Genomic DNA, 15,757 nt, shown 5'->3' with positions numbered 1-15,757 from the left:
CTCCGGCATTAGGAACTCAGAGTTTTAGCCACTGAACCACCATGTGGAGGTGGGCCACTTTTGGAGGAGCTTGTGGTGAGATGGATACTGTTGTGTTTTGGTGGAACTGGGAAAAGGAGAGTGGGAAATGTGAGGATGGAGGGAGGGAGGAGGGATCATAAAGGTCCATCCTGCTTCCTCCTGCACCCACACCTTTCAACGCCCCATCTTCTGGCAGAAAAACAAACCTTCAACTGATGTGTACCCAAGAAGGTTTCACTAATTCATATGTGACACATTTATTTATTGAGCACTATTGTGATTCCAGAACTGTCTTAGGCACTGGTAATACAGTAATAAATTAGCTGGGCGTGTTCTTGCCACCAAGGAGCTTATATTCCAGCAGGGGCAAACAGACAGTATTAAGTGCATACACCACTAATTATTTATTTGCTGTTGTGACAACTGCTATAAAGGAGAAGTTTTGAGTTCTAGGACCTGGATTTGGAAGTCAGGGAAAGCTTCCTGAGAAAGTGATACTTAAGTTCCAAAATTGGAAGGATAAATAGGAGTGAGCTAGGCAATGGGACAAGGGGAGGGGTAGGAGGAGGGAGAACAGCATGTGCAAAGGCCCTAAGGCAGTGAGCAATTAAAGGAATGCCATGAAACTGGAGCACAGATTATAATGGGAAAAAGTAAGGGAAGGGCTCCTCTTGCAGAATTGAGTTAAGGATTTTTAATTTTATCCTCAGATCACTGGAGAGCTACTGAATGGCATAACAATCAGATTTGCATTTTAAAAATTCCACATTGGCTCAATAGAGAGAATAAATTATTTGTGGGGGGGCGGGGGGAAGTGGGCAAAGGTGGAAGAGAGAGGACCAATAAGGAACAACTGTGATGATTCAAGGGAGAGGTGATGGTGGCCTGATCAGGGTAGTGTTGGTGAGGATAGAGGTGGACAGATTTGACAGAAGTGTAGGAGGTTAAATTGGAAAGATATGCTAATAGACAGGATATGGAAGGCAAAGAAGAAAAGATATTAAACATGAACCAGGTTCAAATAAATTATACTGGTTCATTGCTTTACAAAGCACTTTCACAGATATCACCTCATATGATCTGAACCTCAATCTTGTAAATTCAGTAAAGAAAGTGAAGTCGCTCAGTCGTGTTCAACTCTTTGCAACCCCATGGACAGTAGCCTGCACCAGGCTCCTCAGTCCATGGGATTTTCTAGGCCAGAGTACTGGAGTGGGTTGCCATTTCCTTCTCCAGGGAATCTTCCCGACCCAGGGATCGAACCCAGGTCTCCCACATTGTAGACAGATGCTTTACCATCTGAGCCACCAGGGAAGTCTAAAAACTTGGTAAGGGGGATCATTATTCCAATTTTATTGGTGAGAAAACAGGTTCAGGGAGTAAACATATTTATTTTTATGAATGAATTAATGGATAAATAGATTACCATTTGCCTTTTTCGGAAAGAATTTGACGGCTAACATCTTGTTTCAGAGGAGCATTTTCAGTTCAGTTCAGTCACTCAGTCGTGTCCAACTCTTTGAGACCCCATGAATCGTAGCACGCCAGGCCTCCCTGTCCATCACCAACTCCCGGAGTTCACTCAGACTCACGTCCATCGAGTCCGTGATGCCATCCAGCCATCTCATCCTCTGTCGTCCCCTTCTTCTCCTGCCTCCTCCCAGCATCAGAGTCTTTTCCAATGAGTCAACTCTTTGCATAAGGTGGTCAAAGTACTGGAGTTTCAGCTTTAGCATCATTCCTTCCAAAGAACACCCAGAACGGATCTCCTTTAGAATGGACTGGTTGGATGTCCTTGCAGTCCAAGGGACTCTCAAGAGTCTTCTCCAGCACCACAGTTCAAATGCATCAATTCTTCGGCTCTCAGCCTTCTTCACAGTCCAACTCTCACATCCATACATGACTACTGGAAAAACCATAGCCTTGACTAGATGGACCTTGGTTGGCAAAGTAATGTCTCTGCTTTTCAATATGCTATCTAGGTTGGTCATAACTTTTCTTCCAAGGAGTGAGCATCTTTTAATTTCATGGCTGCAGTCACCATCTGCAGTGATTTTGGAGCCCCCCAAAATAAAGTCTGATACTGTTTCCACTCTTTCCCCATCTATTTCCCATGAAGAGCATATTAAAACAGTGTAAAAGATGAAAGATGGTTAGAGATGGAGACAAAACAAAGATGAGGCTAAAAATGCACATCAAACCTACCTGTCCACACACTAGAACTTCATCTCTAAGCCTCCCAGGATCTGAGGCTTTCCCAGGGTCTCACAGTTTATGATAAAGATTGAATTTCACTAGGGTTTTCCAGCTCAGATCCTATACATGTGAGTTCATATTAGTCTGCAATCCAAACCACTACTTCTCGAGAAGGAGGGTCCCTGTATTCAATCTTAAAAAAAAAAAAAACTCTCAAGGATTTCAACTTCTAAATATAGCAGAATAGCTTGATACCATTGTCCCTGTTGAAAATAACTAGAAATATGAATAAACTGTCTCAAATTTCTGTGTGAGGTATCAAAGGCAGCAAAGATTTGAGGGACCTTGGGGAGAAGAGAGGCGCAGAGAGGTAAGCCTGACAGAATACCACTTTTCCTTTTGGGATATGTGCTGATGCACAATTGGCAGACGACAGCCTGAGGATCTGTTAAGCTCTCTGGCAGTCTTACAGGGCTGAAGGATAAAAACTAGAGTTCCAGGGCCATCAAGGATGAAGGACCCCAATGAACACTCTAGGTTTTCAGTGGGGAACCCTGAATAGCTGTACCCCAGGAGTAAAGGTAAAGACTTTACAAAGACTGAAGCCTGATTTTGATTGTTTTTAGGCTCTCATTCAAAGAAAATTTTTATTTCTGCTGACATTGTATTAGGTGCTGTTATTATCATTATTTATCTAATAAAGTTTTAAATGATGGAGCAGCATAGATTGGTTTAAAGAATTTTTATTGTGATAGAAAACATATATCATAAAATTTATCATCTTAACCATTTTTAAATGTACAGTTCAGTAGTATTTAGTATATTTACATTGTTGTGAAAGAGTTCCCCAGAACATTTTCATCTTGCAAAACTGAAACTCTATACCCATTAAGCCCAACTCTTCTTTGCTCCCTTCCCTCAGCCTCTGGTGACAATCACTCTACTTTCTGTATCATTAATTTGACTAATTTAGATATTTTATCTTCACATAAGTGAAGTTATATTATATCCATCCTTTTATGACTGGCTTATTTCACATAGCATAATGCCCTCAAATTTCATCCATGTTGCAGTATGTGAGAGAATCTTTCCTTTCTAAAGGCTGCATAGCATTCCATTGTATCTATGTACCCCATTTTGATTATTCATTCATCTGTATAGACACTTAGGTCCACTCCACCTCTTGGCTATTGTAAATAGTGCTATGAATGTAAGTGTGCAAAAATCCCTTCAAAACCTTGCTTTTAATTGTTTTGGATATATACCCAGAGGTGGGATTGCTGGATCATATGGTAGTTCTATTTTAATTTTTTAGTGGACTACCAGACTGTTTTCTGAAATGATTGCATTTTACAATCCCTCCAACAATGCAGGTGTTCTAACTTCTCCACATTCCCATCAATACTATTTTCTGTTTTCTGGGTTAGCCATCCTAATAGGTGTGAGGTAACAGTTTCTCTTTTCTTTCTTCTTCTGCCTTTTTTTTTTTTGCTGAGCCAGGGGTCATGTGGGATCTTAGTTCCCTAACCAGGGATCCAACCTTGCCGCCTGCAGTGGAAGCCTGGAGTCTTAACCATGGGACTGTTATTTTTCTGGTTCTGACCGTACAGAAGTTCACTCTCATGAGGAAAGGATTCCTGGTTTGTGATCCCTGTATGTGTAGGGCTGCCTCAGAACACTGTACTATGCTTTCTTTCAGGATGAGGGATAAAGAAAACTTCTAAGTTAAAGATGTCTATCCCCAGATAGTCATGGATAAGCCATTTTATTAAAATTAGAAAGGCTTATTTCCTCCCCATCCTGGCAGCTCCATGTCCCCCTCTGGCTGTTTCAGGGCTTTGCTCTGCATCAGGGTCCCAGATCTGGCTGGGTGCCTCTCAGGGACCCTGAGGCTCAAGACCCTCCTTCTTGCTGACCAGGTGGTGGGCCAAGGTGGACACCTCCAGGCTCCCCCTCCCCACCGCCCTGAGTTTAAGCCATTGTTGTCATAGGGTTTCTTTCATGTGTGGCTGACTGGTCAATGTCTCGTCGTAGAGTTGAAATGTGCACAGGACAGACAGATATAGCGTGTTTGCAACCCTGAATTGACCCTGGGTCTGAGGGCCTTGGGTACAGGGACAGAGAAGTAATAGGGGCTGGTGGGTCTTCATGAGGGGGGACAGTCGAAGGCAGCCATCCATGTTGGTGGGGGTCGGAGTGGGGAGACTTTCACCAGAAGGAGGGGAAGAATCCGTTTTAACAGAAGCAAAAGCAGAAGAAAGCCCACTTCCCTGATTTCTATGCTGTGGGCCTTCTCTTTTCTCAGTGGCAGTTTCTGGGGTCAGACCCTGTGAGAAGGACAGAAGGGGGTGCTGTCGGGCATGGTCAGCAGTCCCAGAGGCGGGTGCTGTGATGTCCTCATTTTGGAGAAGAGGATCCTGAGGCCTAGGGAGTTTCAGCTAGAAAATGATGGAGACTCTCCAGGTTGATCCCTAGATGCACCTGTTGGGGGATCCAAATGCAGAAGGTTGAGGGCTGAAACCAAGCCGGCCTGTTCCCCTCAGCTTCCCCATAAGTTATTTCCTAAGGACCGACACCCAGGTCCTAGCAATGCTGCAGGAGTCCAGCCAGCAGGCCAGCACGTGGCTGACGGGGGGCTCACATTCTGGCAGGGTTTCCAACAGACCTCCTAGTGTCACTGAAAGCTCTCCTAGGGAAGGCCTGGTGCCCAGCGGGCACTTTAATGCAGAAAAAGAGCATGTTTGAGGCAGCTAAACTTCCAAAATCTGAGGTGGAACCAGGCGGGGGGGGGGGGGGGTGCGGTGGTGCTCAGGCCTGCCACCAAAAGGTCTCTGGTATCAGCTGGCCTGGCCAGTCTTGCGAGAGCAGAGCCCAGACCTCAGTCCCAGTGCCATCTTGTCTCAGCAACTCAAGGCCGCCCAGTCTGCTTCGGGCCCTGGACACGGCAAGTCAATGTCCCCTACCCACCCTGGCCGTGCCCAGAGCTGGAATCCTGACTGAGGGGATGGGCCCCCGTCAAAGGGCTGACAAGAGTATGTGTGAGTCTCCCTGGTTGGGGGGGGGATCCCAGCCCCCAAAACCGAGTGGCCCTTCCAGAAGCATCAAGGGCACAGGGGACCAGGAGTGACTCGTGTGGCCCACGCTGGGATGCCGCCCTCTAAGCCTCAAGCCTTGGGTTTGAGACTGGAGGATTGGATCCCCAAGCATGAACTGCAGCTGAACTATGATTCAGCCCAAGCTTCAGCACTGGCTTCCAGGAATAATTCCAGAATAAACCATGGTGAAACCAGGCACACATTCATTCTACTGAATCTGGTTTCCCCAGCCTGGGCATGAGGGTTCGGGGACTCTGCCCAGTGAGGTAATGTTTCAGCGTGGTTGTTTTTTTTACATTGTTTGTAGGATTTTATTATTTTTTTATCCTATTTTTAAATTGAAGTATAGTTGATTCACAGTGTCATGATAGTTTCTGGTGTATAGCAAAGTGGCCCAGTTATACATGCTTTTCCTTGTGAGGAATACTATTGGTAAGAAGCGGATATTGAGTTGTTGAAGTCCTTGTTGCTTCTGTAATGCATTACTGGGCTACTTCACATTACTGGGCTATTTTGAATGAACAATAATGAGATAGATGAAGACAGTTATGTGGTATTCTCAGCCATTTTACCATGAAATGTTTGTGGACACACAGTCAACCCTATATGTAGTGTAGCAATTGGTTGTGAATATGGAACTTCAAAATGACCCAGGTCAGTTATGAACACAATCAACATGAAGTCCAATATATAAAATTTCAACTTTACATATTGCTTCAAATACTAACTTGACAAAAATATTTACCACAAGGTATGTTAAGTATTGTGTTCCTAATTCATTTAAAATGATTAAAATAGAAGATGTTTTTGGAATGCACAATAAAAACTGTTTTCAAACAGTAGTGTTTATGTTTGTTAAAGACTACCCAGCATTACAGGGTGCATAATCTCTTATATGGCAAAAAGTATCAATACAGTAAGAAAGAAAAAATAAAGACTTTGTTAATTATAATGACAAATACATTTTACTCCCTGGTGTTGCTTTTATATTTTTTGCTTTTGGATCTTGATTATTTTGAATCTTAACTTTCAATATTTGTGTGTGTATAAGTAATCTCATAAATCATTCTTGGAAGTTTGTTTCTATTACTAAACTCTTGTATAGAATTCTAATTATAAAAAAACTAACTATAACAAAACCAATCAAACAAAATCAAATCAAATAATAACAGTAACGACAACAACAAAGACACAAACAAACCTCTCATGCCCCTCAAATGGGATAACTGAACATAATTTTAAAACCCTTTGGAGATGTTACCTATTAAATCAGGGTAAGGGATGATTCAGAGTTGTTCTTTTTTTGTGACACTGTGTGGATATGAATGGTCCTAAACAGGAACTTTAATTTTGTTTCAGATATGCAGTCTGTTATTATGGGGAAGAAAGCAAGAGAGTGAGGAAAAAAAGGGAGCATCAGGACAAGATATCAAAGAACAGTTATTGTCCATTTGCCAGGAGCCAAGAAAAGAGAATCTCTGATGTTCTACCACTATCAATATTTCTGTGGTGGTATGACAGGCACAGATTGCACACACATTAGAGATGTTCAACAACTTTTTAAGTAAAAGGTAATATTCATCAAAGTGATCTTTCAATAGCTTAATGTCTTTCCATCACCTTCTTGGGTATAGGAGTTTGGGCAAAATTGAGTTGCTGGGGAAGCTTCTTTCTTTTCACGTCTACACTGATTTTCCCAGTAACTAAACTCATGTAACTAGGAGGATTGTCTTAAGACAACCCTAATTTGGTTTCTTTGGTTACCTTGTATTTATATTTTACAGATAGAGTAAACATGAAAAGGTTTCCTGATTTTGATCCTGAATTTTGAGTATTATATCTAGCTAATTGTTAGGTTCAGATATGGAAATCAGATTTGCAAATCAGATTTGCAATGGGAGAACAGGCAAAAGTAGACTATTGGCCCTGACCTGGACAGTTATTACCACTGATTTGGATGGCTATGGAAGATGATAACTAGTGGTTAGCAGAGACCTGTGACCAGAGCGGATATTAACAAGGCCTTTGTAATATTATGTAGAATTAGAGGTGAGGTCGAAGGGATCAAGAAGATGTATATTTTTTAATTTTTATTTTTTAAGGACTTCATCAGTTTTGAACAAGCTCTAAATATCTTGAGGCAGTAGAGAAGCAGTCATGTAGATGGAAAGATCAGATGGACTGTGATTGAGTCTTGGCTTTGTTTTTACATTTCTGAGACTCCATTTCTTATTTGAAAAATAAAGATGAATAATATTGTCTACAGTACCAGAATGTAGTCTGAATTAAATGTTATGATGTATATGTGAGTGCTTTTGTAAAATTGCTAAGAGCTATGAAAATGACATTTAATAGTATTTCCACCCAGCCTCTCCTCTCTCATGCATTTCTTTCTCCTATTTATGTCAGTTCTAGATAGTGTAATGACCGTATTTGGGGATAAAAAAGTGAGACTAAAATGAAATCGATTTATTCTTCTCTGTGGGAAGTTCTGTATGCTTCCCTTAGTGTTTCCATTTCCTTCAGATTTAGAGTTTGTGTAGATGAAAAATGTGTGGATGAGAAAATGAATTTTTTTATGAAGATGCTGTTTGAATAACTTTATACATACAGACTGAAAATGTAGCAAATGATCAATTTTATGAATTTGTTGTTTAAGCATGTATGCATATAACATATATAATATACATCATCTAAAAGAGGAGAGAAAGACAAAAGGTAAAGTAATGAGCAGAAATGGCAGTGAAGGCATCTGCTCTACCTGTTCCTGGATTAATATTCAGGGCAGTTTGGCACCAGGGGGTTGGCGTTTTTAGGGTGTGTGAGCAAGAAACAGCAGAACAGGAATGAACAAGGAAGCCGTTTCACATATACATTGATTGGTCAGTGTTCCTTGTCAGCTATCCTATTGGGCACGTGACTGCCAGCCTTTTATCTAGTGCTTGCAAACAGCTTATCATAATTTGCAGCTTTTTGCTTTAAGGTATCTTCCCCCACATCCCTAAGCTGCATGTGTTCCACCAGATAAAACCTCCTTAACAAACTTCATGATGGACAGATCCAGTATTGCCCATATTAACAAGAAATACCATTTTATACTTACATATTCTGTACATAGGGGCTTCCCTGGTGGCTCAGTGGTAAACAATCCACCTGCCAATGTAGGGGACATGGATTTGATCCCTGTGTCGGAAAAAGCCTGTGGAGAAGGAAATGGCAACCCACTCCAGTATTCTTACCTGGGAAATCCCACAGACAGGGGAGCCTGGTGGGTTACAATTCAGGGGGTTGCAAAGAGTTGGACAGGAGTTAGTGACTAAACAACAACAAGTTCTGTACATAGATATATAACGTCTACGTTTACATATTTTGTACATAGAAACACAAAAAGTCTTCAACACTCAGAGACATATACCTTTATTTACAGACCTGGGAAAATGACAACCGTTACATTAGGAAATGGTGAGGGAGAGTGGACCCAACATATAATTCTGGAGTTCTCTCCAGACCCTTCTATGAGACAAAGCGATTTGAACTGTCGTATTAATAATTGACTATGTTCTGATATTATAAAGAGGTGTGGAAGATCAGATGATCTCCTCTACTTGTGTGCTGAAATTTTTATCACTATGGCTAGGTGTCAAATGGTGGACTTTCTTTGCTCATCCCATTCCTTGTTGTAGATTAGATAGTGAAAGTGAAAGTTGCTCAACTGTGTCTGACTCTTTGCGACCCCATGGATTAGAAAGTCCATGGAATTTTCTAGGCCAGAATACTGGAGTGGGTAGCCTTTCCCTTCTCCAGGGGATCTTCCTAACCCAGGAATTGAACCCAGGTCTCCTGCATTGTAGGCGGACTCTTTACCAGCTGAGTCACAAGGGAAGCCCAAGAATACTGGGGTGGGTATCCTATCCCTTCTCCAATGGATCTTCCTGACCCAGGAATCGAACCAGGGGCTCCTGCATTGCAGGAGGATTCTTTACTAACTGAGAGTATTTTTCAAATAGTTTGACTTGTGATTCATAGAAAGAATTTTGTATCATGACCCAATACATGTAAGCCTAAATACAAATACATAATGTAATTTTATTTATTTAAAAATTTTTAATTTATTTATTTTTTGCTGCACTGAGGTTTCCTTGCTGCACATGAGTTCTCCCTAGTTGCATTGAGCAAGGACTACTTTCTAGTTGTAGTGTGCAGGCTTCTCATTTGTGGTGGCTTCCCTTGTTGCAGGGCATGGGCTTTAGGGCGTGTGGGGTTCAATAGTTGATGCGCACAGGCTTAGTTGGCACACCAGGTTAGTTGGCACATGGACTTAGTTGCCCCATGGCATGTGGCTGCTGCTGTTAAGTCGCTTCAGTTGTGTCCGACTCTGTGCGACCCCATAGACGGCAGCCCACCAGGCTCCCCTGTCCTTGGGATTCTATAGGCAAGAATACTGGAGTAGGTTGCCATTTCTTCTCCAATGCATGAAAATGGAAAGTGAAAGTGAAGTTGCTCAGTCATGTCCGACTCCCAGCGATCCCATGGACTGCAGCCTACCAGGCTCCTCCATCCATGGGATTTTCCAGGCAAGAGTACTGGAGTGGGTTGCCATTGCCTTCTCCCATGGCATGTGGAATCTTCCCCAAATCAGGAAATGGAGGGAACCAGCCTGCATGGGCAGGCAGACTCTAAATCACTGGACCCCTGGGGAAGTTCTATAATATAATTTTAAAAATGATTTTCATGATCCACTCAATAGTTGCAAAGCAGTTTTAAAAACCTTTATTAATTGACAACTGGTGAGCTGAGAACTTGGGGCTCATTTTCTTATGATCAGTTGTTTTCCACTGAAAACAAGACAAAGGTCAGAATGGCAAAGACTGATTTCCTTCTTTATCTATACATTTAAGATTTCTGAGACTTCCTGTGGGATCAAGGAGTCTCATTGGTCTCATCATAGCCCATCTGAAGATAAAAGAATAAGATAAAGCAATTGAGCCAGATAGGTTTATAAACGTCTTGGAGAAAAGGCAATAAGCTTTCTTTCCTGACAGAACTCCCTCTTCTCCTCCTCCTCCTTTTCCATGTTACACGGATGTTGGTGTTATATTGAAAGAAGGGGTCATTTTCTCTTTATAAGGGAAAAACTTTATAAAGTTATTCTAATGTAGGAGTTAGAAGTTCTTCATGAAAGCTTCTCTCTGTGTCTGTGTTAGGCTATTTGATCTCCATGTTATGAAGTATGCTATGTTGCCAGTAAAATCTCAGATTTTGCCAGATTCCGTTCAGTTCAGTCACTCAGTCATGTCTGACTCTTTGCGACCCCATGGACTGCAGCATGCCAGACTTCCCTGTCCATCACCAAGTCCTGGAACTTACTCAAACTTGTGTCCATCGAACTGGTGATGCCATCCAACTATATCGTCCTCTGTCATCCCCTTCTCCTCATCCTGCCTTCAATCTTTCCCAGCATCAGGGTCTTTTCAAATGAGTCAGCTCTTTGCATCAGGTGGCCAAAGTATTGGAGGTTCAGCTTCAGCATCACTCCTTCCAATGAATATTCAGGACTGATTTCCTTTAGGATTGACTGGTTGGATCTCCTTGCAGTCCAAGAGACTCTCAAGAGGCTTCTCCAACACCACAGTTCAAAAGCATCAATTCTACTGGGCTTAGCTTTCTTTATAGTCCAACTCTCTCTAGACATCTGAAGTTTTGTTACGTGACTAAGGTCAAGTCAGGTCATGGCAAATTCAGATACAGAACCAGTGTTTCAGCTCATTTAACTCCAGGATCCCTTTGATGATACTGTATTCCTTCATGTTGGTAAAATGCTGGACCAGGAGTGTAATATAATGCCTCAGAGTCATAGTCTGTGTCATTTTTACTCTGGGTGCTCCACTTCACCCCTAAATCAGGTCTCAAGTGTGAAGCAGACATCCTCTGGACATAATCTTATTTTTATACTCCAGAAGTTGCATTTGCATCACATTATCCTACAAAAACAAGCACTTAGAATGCAAAATAGCCATGAGATGATGATGGTTTTTTAAATAAATGAGCTGGCTTAATAGATAAGGCATATACTCCAACAGTATAGATGATACATCTTTGTAATCATTCTGCATTGTTTCAGCTGGCTGTGAGAGAACTGCCAAAGAAACTGGAGGAATTAGGTTTCATGAATCATTCATTAGATTCAGTTTAACAGTCTCATTATTTATAGTGCTTCAGGTTAGTCTGTGGTGCTGCCTATTTGCCTTATTAAGTATGGGAATAATGACTTGGCAGTGTATCTGTTTGCATTAGTGTGTGTTATTGTTTATTGAAATAAAGCCCAAGGGATTTTCAGAAATATGCCTCTTTAAAAATAGTCATTGCTGAAAAATATTGCATTTCATACTTTGGGGCCTAAAAACTTTTATTGTATGAAATATTTTATCCTTTATTGAATATGATTAATACAGAGCTGTATTCATATTTAGCATATCATTGTTTATTGTTTGGCTAATGCATGGTGGGATTGTATAAATCTTTCTAAGCCTGGTTTATCTTGGAATTTAAAAATGTATATAAAGAGGCAAACTAAACTAGTTAGATTGTAGTAGGTTTGTGTACCACAACTCTGCTATTTGAATTCCAATGACGGGTATTTATTTTAGGGAAAAAAGTTTACTTTGTAATTATAGCAATTATTTAGCAAATATTTACATAGCTATTACTTCTCAAATTATTTGTTAAAGTTTATATATATATATTTTGTGTTCAAGGAGTAAAATGTATCTGATGGGCCAATTCTGAAGAATACAGTTTATTACATATATGCATGAAGAGAGGTAATTTTGGCTTTTATATATATATATATATATATATATATATATATATATATGTATATATATTTTTTTACTCAGTGGTAGCTTTTTTGAGATAAGCTATCAAGTCCTCCCTCTCTCCCTTCTTCTTAATGCCAGCAAAGATCATCTTGGTTCCAGGGATGTACTTCTTGGGATTCTCCAAGTACTCCATCAGCGTCTCCTCTCCCCAGGGGATACCTTTGTTTTTGTTGGCCTCTGTGTAAGAGAATCCAGCAGCCTGACCTGTCTTCCGTCCAAACAGACCATGGAGGTTTGGCCCAGTCTTGTGCTTCCCTCCCTTTTCCATGGTATGTCACTGGGCACACTTCTGAACAAAAATCTTCTTGCCCTTCTCAACATCACCCATTTTTAAATTGTTCTTTTTCTGTGCGCGACCGAGAAGTTCCCGCTCACAAGCCCAACGTCCCGCTTTCTGGCTTATATTTTAGATAGATCCTTTAGACTCTATTAATAATTGCATATTAAAAGAATAGAGAAGACTGGGAGAGAAGGAAAAGGTATTTATATGGAAGAGCAAGAAATATTAAATCATTAATAATGCTCAGAAGAAATTTCTAATAATTTCTCTACTATCAGATTGATTGACCTTTTAAAAAAGCAACTTAAATCTGTACAGTAACGGTTCGGGGATTCATCTGAAGTTCCTTAGCCACACAGTTTTCCCATCTCTTTCAGATGTAAAGCACCATGCTTCTGTTTAATCACACCTGCCATTTTTAATCATCAAGCTGTGATTAGACCATAGTACAGGCAAGTTTATCTTAATCTGAAGTGTGATCCAAAGTTGCTTTGTGAGACTTTGCCAACAGGTACTTCTGCAGCTCACCTTATTTTGGAGAAAATTCACAGGTTATTTACATGAAATAATTTGTGATCTTTGACATCAACTGGGCTCTCAATACTATTGAGAAATCCTTCTATATTTCCCTAGTCCCCTCATTCCTCTTCTCCACAGCAGCTACATAAAATTTCCTTATCCTTTTCAAACTTTAGACTTCTCTACCACCTTCATCACTCTTAACAGATAACCTCATTTTCTTCTTATCAGAGAAAACTGAGAACATCAGAGGCATGCTTTCTCATTCCCTGTCACTGACCAACAGCTTGATCTTATATAGCCATCCTTTTATTTCCTTCCTGTGACATGAAAGAGGCATCCTTTCTCCTATATGAAGCTGATCATTTCCTTAGGAAACACTTCTGCCTTTTCAGACATCTTGCATATCAATACTCTCCTCTTTTATATTTTAAGCCTCTCCTGTTTAATACTATAACCTTCTGTATTAGTTCTATATTAGTTTTCTATTGTTGTAACAGTTTACCAGCTTAAAATAACATACATTTTTTAAGAACTTTATTTATTTTTTTAATATTTATTTTTTGTATCCATTCAGCCAGTCGGTGTCTTTTGGTTGGAGCATTTAATCCATTTACATTTAAAGTAATTATTAATATATATGTTCCTATTGCCATTTTCTTAATTGTTTGGGGTTGATTTTGATCTTTTTTCTTCTCTTGTATTTCTTGACTATATAAGTCCCTTTAACATTTATTGTAAAGCTGGTTTGGTGGTACTGAATTCTCTTAACTTTTGCTTGTCTGAGAAGCTTTTTATTTCTCCATCAGTTTTGAACGAGATCCTTGCTGGGTAGAGTAATCTTGGTTGTAGATTTTTCCCTTTCAGTACTTTAAATATATCCTGCCATTCCCTTCTGGCCTGCACAGTTTCTGCTGAAAGATCAGCTGTTAAGTATACGGGGTTTCCCTTATATGTTACTTGTTGCTTCTCCCTTGCTGCTTTTAATATTCTTTCTTTGTATTTAGTCTTTGTTAGTTTCATTAGTATGTGTCTTGGTGTGTTTCTCCTTGGATTTACCCTGTATGGGACTCTTTGTGCCTCTTGGATTTGATTATTTCCTTTCCATGTTGGGGAAATTTTCAACTATAATCTCTTCACAAATTTTCTCATTCCCTTTCTTTTTCTCTTCTTCTCGGACTGCTATAATTCAAATGTTGGTGCATTTGATATTGTCCCAGAGGTCTCTGAGACTATCCTCAGTTCTTTTCATTCTTTTTACTTTATTCTGCTCTTCAGAAGTTATTTCCACCATTTTTTCTTCCAACTCACTGACTTGTTCTGCTTTGGATATTCTGCTATTGATTCCTTCTAGAGTATTTTTAATTTCAGTAATATACATTTATTTTTTATTCTTCTAGGTCTTTGTTAATTGATTCTTGCATTTTCTCCATTTTGTTTTCAAGGTTTTTGATCATCTTTACTATCATTATTCTGAATTCTTTTTCAGGTAGTTGGCCTATTTCCTCTTCATTTATTTTGACTTTTGTGTTTCTAGTTTGTTCCTTCATTTGTGCAGTATTTCTATGCCTTTTCATAACTTTTTTAAAACTTATTGTTTTTGAGGTCTGCTTTTCTCAGCCCTCAAAGAAAGTTGAATTCTTTCCTTGGAAAAGGTTGGATTTTTTCCTTGAAGCAGGTTGAATTCTTTCTTACTTATGGTTTCTGCCTTCCTAAGGTTGGTCCAGTGGTTTGTGTGAGCTTCCTATAGAGTGAGATTTGTGCTGTGTTTTTCTTTGTTTGTTTTTCCTCTGATGGTCAAGGCTGAGTGAGGTGGTAATCCTGTCTGTTGATGATTAGGTTTGTATTTTTGTTTTGTTTGTTGTTTAGATGAGGCGTCCTGCACAGGGTGCTACTAGTGTTTGGGTGATGCTGGGTCTTGTATTCAAGTGGTTTCCTTTGCGTGAGTTCTCACTATTTGATACTCCCTAGGGTTAGTTCTCTGGTAGTCCAGGGTCTTGGAGTCACTGCTCCCAATCCAAAGGCTCAGGGCTTGATCTATGTCTGAAGCAAGATCCTAGAGCAACTCATTACCATGTGCAGCAGACACAGCAGGACATGGCTTCTTTTTAAAAAATATTTATTTTTATTTATTTATTTGTCTGTACCTGGTCTTCATTGCAGCATGCAGGATCTTTTCAGTTGCAGCTTGTGAACTCTTAGTTGCAGCATGTGGGATCAGGTCCCCTGCATTGGGAGTGTGGAGTCTTAGTCACTGGACTACCAGGGAAATCCCACAACATACAGTTATTATCACATCACTATTGTGGGTCAGGAATCTGGGAGTGGCTAAACTTTATGACTTTTGGCTCAGAATCTCTCATGTGATTGCAATCAAGATGTTGGCCTCAGTTGGCCTCATCTGAAAGTTTAATGGACTGGAAAATCTATTCTAAGATGGCTTATATACATGGCTATTGGCTGGAGGTGTCAGTTCCTTGCTAGCTGTAAGAAGGATGAGTGTTCCTTGCCACGTGGACCTCTGCAAAGGGCTGCTTGAGTCCTCAAAACATGATATATGGCTTACTCCAGAGCTAGAGATTCAAGAGAGCAAGGCAAAGTCACCATGTTTTTTCTCATTTAGTTATAGGAGTTGCACACCATTATTTCCACACTCTTCAGGAAGCCATTACTTGCACAGGTCTGTACTATTCAGTATGTGTGTGTAAGACATTACATGAATATCAGGAGGTGGGGATTATTTGGATCATCTTGGTGGTTGGCCATCA

The 15,757-nt window shown here is 40.3% G+C and overlaps 1 pseudogene; it reads right to left on the bottom strand.

Annotated features, from left to right (window-relative positions):
* Positions 1-12,200: 12,200 nt before the first annotated feature.
* On the bottom strand, positions 12,201-12,518 carry LOC138074328 (cytochrome c pseudogene; annotated as a pseudogene).
* Positions 12,519-15,757: the final 3,239 nt, after the last annotated feature.

This window comes from Capricornis sumatraensis, chromosome 2, assembly GCF_032405125.1.
Source record: "Capricornis sumatraensis isolate serow.1 chromosome 2, serow.2, whole genome shotgun sequence".
Lineage (NCBI taxonomy): Eukaryota > Metazoa > Chordata > Mammalia > Artiodactyla > Bovidae > Capricornis > Capricornis sumatraensis.
The sequence above is the reverse complement of the archived record's forward strand: the minus strand, read 5'-3'. Positions and strand labels throughout refer to the sequence as shown.